Source organism: Ahaetulla prasina, chromosome 1 (genome assembly GCF_028640845.1).
Source record: "Ahaetulla prasina isolate Xishuangbanna chromosome 1, ASM2864084v1, whole genome shotgun sequence".
NCBI classification, from domain to species: Eukaryota; Metazoa; Chordata; class Lepidosauria; order Squamata; family Colubridae; genus Ahaetulla; species Ahaetulla prasina.
Window position 1 is genome coordinate 343,760,949 of NC_080539.1, and position 7,051 is coordinate 343,767,999.

Below are 7,051 nucleotides of genomic sequence, written 5' to 3' on the forward strand. Positions count from 1 at the left end.
CTATGGCATTTCAGGACCCTTACACAACTGGATATCTGCTTTTCTGTCGAACAGACAACAAGTGGTTAAGGTTGGTAGTGCTATATCAAATCCTGTTCCTGTCAAGAGTGGTGTTCCTCAAGGTAGCGTTTTGGACCAACTCTCTTTATAGTATTCATAAATGATCTTTGTGATCACATCTCAAGTGACTGTGTTCTCTTTGCTGATGATGTCAAACTTTTTAACACCACTGACAATACATCTACAATTCAAAAAGACCTTGATCATCTAACCGCTTGGTCTAAAATTTGGCAACTATGAATCTCAACCAGCAAATGCTCAGTCCTACATATTGGAAGAAAGAACCCAATCACTAAGTACATGCTTGATGGACATTACCTCAGCTGACTGTTGGGGGCGAGTCATTGGCCCCAGTGGAAAGGGTGCGCAACTTGGGTGTTCTCCTGGATGGATGGCTGTCGTTCGAAGATCATTTGACGGCCATCTCCAGGAGAGCCTTCCACCAGGTTCGCCTGGTTCGCCAGTTGCGCCCCTTCCTTGATCGGGATGCCTTATGCACAGTCACTCATGCTCTTGTTACCTCTCGCTTGGATTATTGCAATGCTATCTACATGGGGCTCCCCTTGAAGTGCACTCGGAGGCTTCAGTTAGTCCAGAATGCAGCTGTGCGGGTGATAGAGGGAGCCGCACGTGGCTCCCATGTAACACCACTCCTGCGCAGGCTGCACTGGCTGCCTGTGGTCTTTCGGGTGCACTTTAAGGTTTTGGTCACTACCTTTAAAGCGCTCCATGGCTTGGGGCCTGGGTACTTATGGGACCACCTACTGTTACCCCATGCCTCCCACCGACCCATACGCTCACACAGAGAGGGACTTCTCAGGGTGCCATCCGCCAAGCAATGCCGGCTGGCGACCCCCAGGGAAAGATTCTTCTCTGTGGGGGCTCCTACCCTCTGGAACGAACTTCCCCCTGGCTTGCGCCAAGTGCCTGATCTTCGGACCTTTCGCCGCGAGTTGAAAACGTATTTATTCACTTGCGCGGGGCTGGCTTAAATTCAATTTTAAATTTTTAAATTTTAAATTTCTAGATGAATTTTAAGGGTTTTTAGATTTTATATGTTTTTAAATTTTTTGGCCAATTATAAGTTTTGGCCAAAATAAGTTTTTTAATTTTGTTTTAATTGTATATTGCTTATGTTCTTATCTTTGGCTCTAAACCGCCCTGAGTCCTTCGGGAGAAGGGCGGTATAAAAATCTAATAAATAAATAAAAGAAAGAAAGAAAGAAAGAAAAACTTTTGCTAGGCCAATTCTTGATTACTGCTCGCCTGTCTGGAACCCATACCATATATCTGATATCAATACAGTTGAGCGTGTCCAAAGGTATTTTACAAGAAGAGTTCTCCACTCCTCCATAACCAATAAAATACCTTATTCCACCAGACTTGAAATCCTGGGTCTAGAAAACTTGGAACTTCGTCACCTTCGACAGGACCTGGGTTTAGCTCATAGAATCATCCGTTATAATGTCCTTCCTGCCAATGACTACTTCAATTTCAACTACAATAACACAAGAGCTACCAACATATTTAAACTTAATGTCAACCGCACCAGTTTAGATTGCAGAAAACACGATTTCTGTAACAGAATTATCTATGCTTAGAATGCATTACCTGACTTTGTGGTCTCTTCTCATAACCCCAAAAGTTTTATTAAAAATCTATCCACTGTTGACCTCACCACATTCCTAAAAGGACTCTAAGGGGCGTGCATAAGAGCACAAATGTGCCTACTGTTCCTGTCCTATTGTTTCTTCTCCTATTTATATATGCTTATACTACCTTGTTTCTCCTCATATATATGTTTATATATTATATAATCTTTTGTGTTATGCTTGTTATGCTTGTGTATATTGTTATGACAAAATTAAATAAATAAATAAATAAATAAAATGAATCCCTCCTCTTATCCAGTTTGTTGTTCAGCTGACCCAGAAACGAACTGCTGAATGTCACTTTGCTTCTACAAGTAAAAACCTCCTTCCAGCAGCTGCTTCTTAGCTTGTCAATTTAAAGCGACAGTGTCTTGGTTTCTTCTTCTTAACATAACATAACATAACATCAGAGTTGGAAGGGACCTTGGAGGCCTTCTAGTCCAACCCCCTGCCCAGGCAGGAAACCCTACACCATCTCAGTCAGATGGTTATCCAACATTTTCTTAAAAATTTCCAGTGTTGGAGCATTCACAACTTCTGAAGGCAAGTCATTCCACTTATTAATTGTTCTAACTGTCAGGAAATTTCTCCTTAGTTCTAAGTTGCTTCTTTCTTTGATCAGTTTCCACCCATTGCTTCTTGTTCTACCCTCAGGTGCTTTGGAGAACAGCCCGACTCCCTCTTCTTTGTGGCAGCCCCTGAGATATTGGAACACAGCTATCATGTCTCCCCTAGTCCTTCTTTTTGTTAAACTAGACATACCCAGTTCCTGCAACCGTTCTTCATATGTTTTAGCCTCCAGTCCCCTAATCATCTTTGTTGCTCTTCTCTGCACTCTTTCTAGAGTCTCAACATCTTTTTTACATCGTGGCGACCAAAACTGGATGCAATATTCCAAGTGTGGCCTTACCAAGGCATTATAAAGTGGTACTAACACTTCACGTGATCTTGATTCTATCCCTCTGTTTATGCAGCCCAGAACTGTGTTGGCTTTTTTGGCAGCTGCTGCACACTGCTGGCTCATATCTAAATGGTTATCCACTAGGACTCCAAGATCCCTCTCACAGGTACTACTATTGAGCAAGGTACCACATATACGGTACTGGTGCATTTTGTTTTTTTGGCCTAAATGTAGAACCTTACTTTTTTCACTGTTGAATTTCATTTTGTTAGATAGCGCCCAATGTTCAAGTCTGTCAAGATCTTTCTGTAACTTGAGCCTATCTTCTGGAGTGTTGGCTATTCCTGCCAGCTTGGTGTCATCTGCAAATTTGATGAGTTCCCCATCTATCCCCTCGTCCAAGTCATTGATGAAGATGTTGAAGAGTACTGGGCCTAAAACAGAGCCTTGGGGTACTCCACTGCATACTTCCCTCCATGTGGATGTAGTTCCGTTGAGGACTATACGTTGAGTGCGGTTGGTCAGCCAGTTACGAATCCATCTGGTGGTGGTGCTGTTCTTCTTCTTCTTCTTCTTCTTCTTCTTCTTCTTCTTCTTCTTCTTCTTCTTCTTCTTCTTCTTCTTCTTCTTCTTCTTCTTCTTCTTCTTCTTCTTCGCCAAGTGATCTCCTGGCTGAGAAACAAATCCTGATTTTTTCCTTCTAGCCAATCAGCTGGGAGACTGGGAGGCAGCGAATAGATTGGGGGCGGGGCCAGGCAGAGGTGGTATTTACCGGTTCTCCAAACTACTCAAACTCACAAGAACTGGTCAGAACCTTCTGAAACCCACCTCTGGTAGCTTTGAAGTTTTACTACTTTTGGGGACAGACTAACATACAACATAGGACATTAGAGATTCAGCAAAAAGATCAAGTAGAAGGTAGATACTTCTCTCCTTTGATGTGTTAGAAACTCAAATCATAACATTTTTTACAGAGCTCAATTAATTCTAATTAAAATCTGAAGCTTTATTTAAAGCACTGTACGTGTATATAAAAAATAGAACTTTTATAATCAGAAATAAGGAGTCAAAGTAAATATAACATTGTTTCTGAATTCTGCCTTTCCAAAAATAATTTTGATAGTCTTTTCTTTTCATCGTGAATTTTACTATCTCTCTAAAAAGTATATCCACCTAATTATTCATTTGCTTTTGCAGAACAATTTATATCAGAAACAATCTATTTTATTGCCATTGAAAGCTTTTGTGAATTCACATTCAATATGCGCTTTGTAATTAGTTTTAGTTTTAATCCCCCTCCCGCAGATACATTTAACAAGCCATGTTCATTGCAAATCAAGTGTAATGAAAAGAAAATTAACATTTTTTTAAAAAAATGTATATAAATAGTAATGAATATGCATATTGCATATGGCAAACTATAAGAGTATGCTTGTTTCTTGTAAAAAACAAATAAGAAGACATTACTATTACCAGAATATTTTGAAAAGACTCCTAGAGAATATATATTACACAAATTACTATTCAACAAGTTACACAAAAATATTGGATGTGACAATGATGGGAAAAGTGTAAGTCTGCTAAATAGATATGTATTTTAATACCTTTATATAATTTAAGGCTCAGAAAAAAATTAAGATTCAGAAATATCTCCTCATCACATTTCACGTGGAATGCTTGAAGAAATTATGAAATGAGAACTAGCTTTTAACACATCCAATGTTATCTAGACTGGCCTTCAGGTATAATGTGGCTGCAAATAAATTTGATTTTGGGGCCAATAATTTAGAACTTAGAAAGGGTGTATGAATGTGTGTTTGTGCAAAATAGGTCCCGAAAGTCTCTGGGTTGTGAAAAACAAACAAATATGTAAATAACCATGAACAGGTCATGGGATTAGTAAGAGTATAAAAAACAAAATGACAATACAAAACTTTGCCGAAGGCCAGGGCTGGAAAGAAATCTAAATAGTAAATTTGGCAACTCTCAAGCCTCTCAAGGGGGTATTCCAGGAAATATTTGTCGTCCTTCTCTCTTCCTTATAGCTTTCACATTGTGTAACTCACAATACTTGTATATACTTGCTGTATATGAAAGTGTCTTTCTGGAGAATTTACCAAGGGTGTTGCTTGCAATACCTGTTTGCTTTCTTACTCCATATCATCATGCACCAGCAACTTCAATTTTATCAGACCCTTCTACATTCATCCCACACTTTCCAGTATAACTCAGAAAAAGCAAAATGGATTATCCATTGCAAAACAAAGTGTCTGAATATTGCAAGGAAGCAAACGAATGACAGACTAAATGTGTATCTAAAGATTTGATTAAAATCAAATAATTGCATTCATATTAATTGTTCACATTGGTGTGCTGAATACATACCCCTACACACTATTCTTTTACAGGTCGGCAATGTTATGCAGAGTGCAGAAAAGGAATATGACAAAGAAATTGAAGCCATGAGATATGAAAAATAAAAGGAAACACTGCAAAAATAAGCTTATGCTAATAAGTGTAATAATAGGGTTGAGTGTTTCTCAACCTTAGCCACTTTAAGAAGAATGGACTTCTAATTCCCAGCATTCCCTAGCCAGCATAGACCGGCTGGAGATTTCTTGGAGTTGGAAGTCCCTGCATCTTAAAAGTGGTCAAGGTTGAAAATCATTGACCTACATGCAGGAATAGGCTTTCAAGAATCATTTTCTGATGGTTGTTTCTGAAATTTATTTAGTTATTTTTAGAGATTGTGAAAGTTGCCTATCTGTATTCATAATACCATTCACTATATCTCTCCATACCTTTTTAGCCTTACAAATTATCCTTGTCTCTGCCATGTTTAGAAAACTTCATGCATTGCCGATTGTTCTTTAAGCTTCTCATCTCTCTCTCTCTTGTTCTACACTTGAATTTCTGAGTCTTCCCTTCCTTTTGCTTCATTTCCCCCCCATATTTTGTTGTACAGGCCTTATTGATTCTATTTACCAGGGTTAGGGTTAGAGTTAAGGTTAGGGTTATCACACATTATTATATTCGAACCATCTTCATTTGTTACTCTTGTTTTAGCTGATCTCTTGTTTTACACACACACTTAAGTGCCCCAAATCTACTGCATTCTTTTTCCAGTCTTGACCTTTCAAACTCTAACTTCTGTATAATGAAATGAAAAGGATGTTCTTAAAGCCATTTCGTTTCTTTTGACATCCATTCCTCACAAAAGACCACAAACTGCCTTCGACCATCTTAATAATTCATTCATTTTCCTATCAGAATTACAAAATTAACCTACAAATTTTCAGATATATACTTCTTGTGGCACCATAGTATCTCTCTTTATTGAAATAGAGTATATAGGTTAAATGAAAAACAAGTTTAAACTGATCTAAGCTGTTAGCTGCTATTTGGGCACAGTTTGTTACAATTGTTTTGGAATCAGTGGGAAACTACTGCGGACACAGAGTAAATGGCTCTATTATCTGATGGCTTATATTCTTGTTTGTCCTTATGAAGGAGAGATTTATCTAGAATGATTAACCAGAATAACTAAAAAGAGCATCTTTTCCCAAAAGAATTCTATTTCTGATTACTGGATAATGCTATTAAGCATAAGGAAAATTCTTTACATAAAGATGCTAATTTGAGAAGAATCATGTATGGAATACCCAAAGTCCCATGCATTCCTGGATCAGACAGATCCCAGTCATGAGGCAATTCTGAAAAGAAGGAAGATTGTGTGAGAACAAAGAAAATTAAGAACATAAAAATGTGCTACTGAATCAGGCCAAACGGCCAAGCATTTTCTGTCACACAAGAAGCAACCAGATGCATTTAGGAAGCTCACAGACAAAGCATAAGGGGATGAGAAACATATTTTACTCTACTCATAACTATTAATTATTATTATTGTTAAACAGTGGTTCTTTTAAATGTCAGCTGCCCCTGTTTTTTTGTCAGGCTAATAGTAAATTTCCCCTGAAAAGATTCTAGGATTACTGTGGAATCATCATACATGTGGAGCAGTAGTGGCTTTCAATTTTGGCCGCTACTGGTTTGGTCGCAGGCATGTGCACACTCACATGCACACACGACACTTCTGCGCATGCGCAGAGATGGCTGGGTGGGTGGGCAGAGCCTCCTGCCGCCGCTGCTACCAGTTCGGCCTATCCGAGCGAACCGGTAGCAACCTACCACTGATGTGAAGTCCCTCGTTGTGCACTCATGGTACTCTTTCCTAGAATACAAAAGCTTCCTTCATCTATTGGCGGGGCTGAATTCATTTTGAGCATGCTTTAGCACTGTAAGTTACATAGAACAAACAGGTAAGAACCCAGGATTTTAAAGGCATTCATGTTTTCAACTTATTGGAATGGATAATTTGAAAGGGTGGGGCAGGAAGGGAATTCCTACATCAACTATTCTCAGTTGACAATCTTAAAAG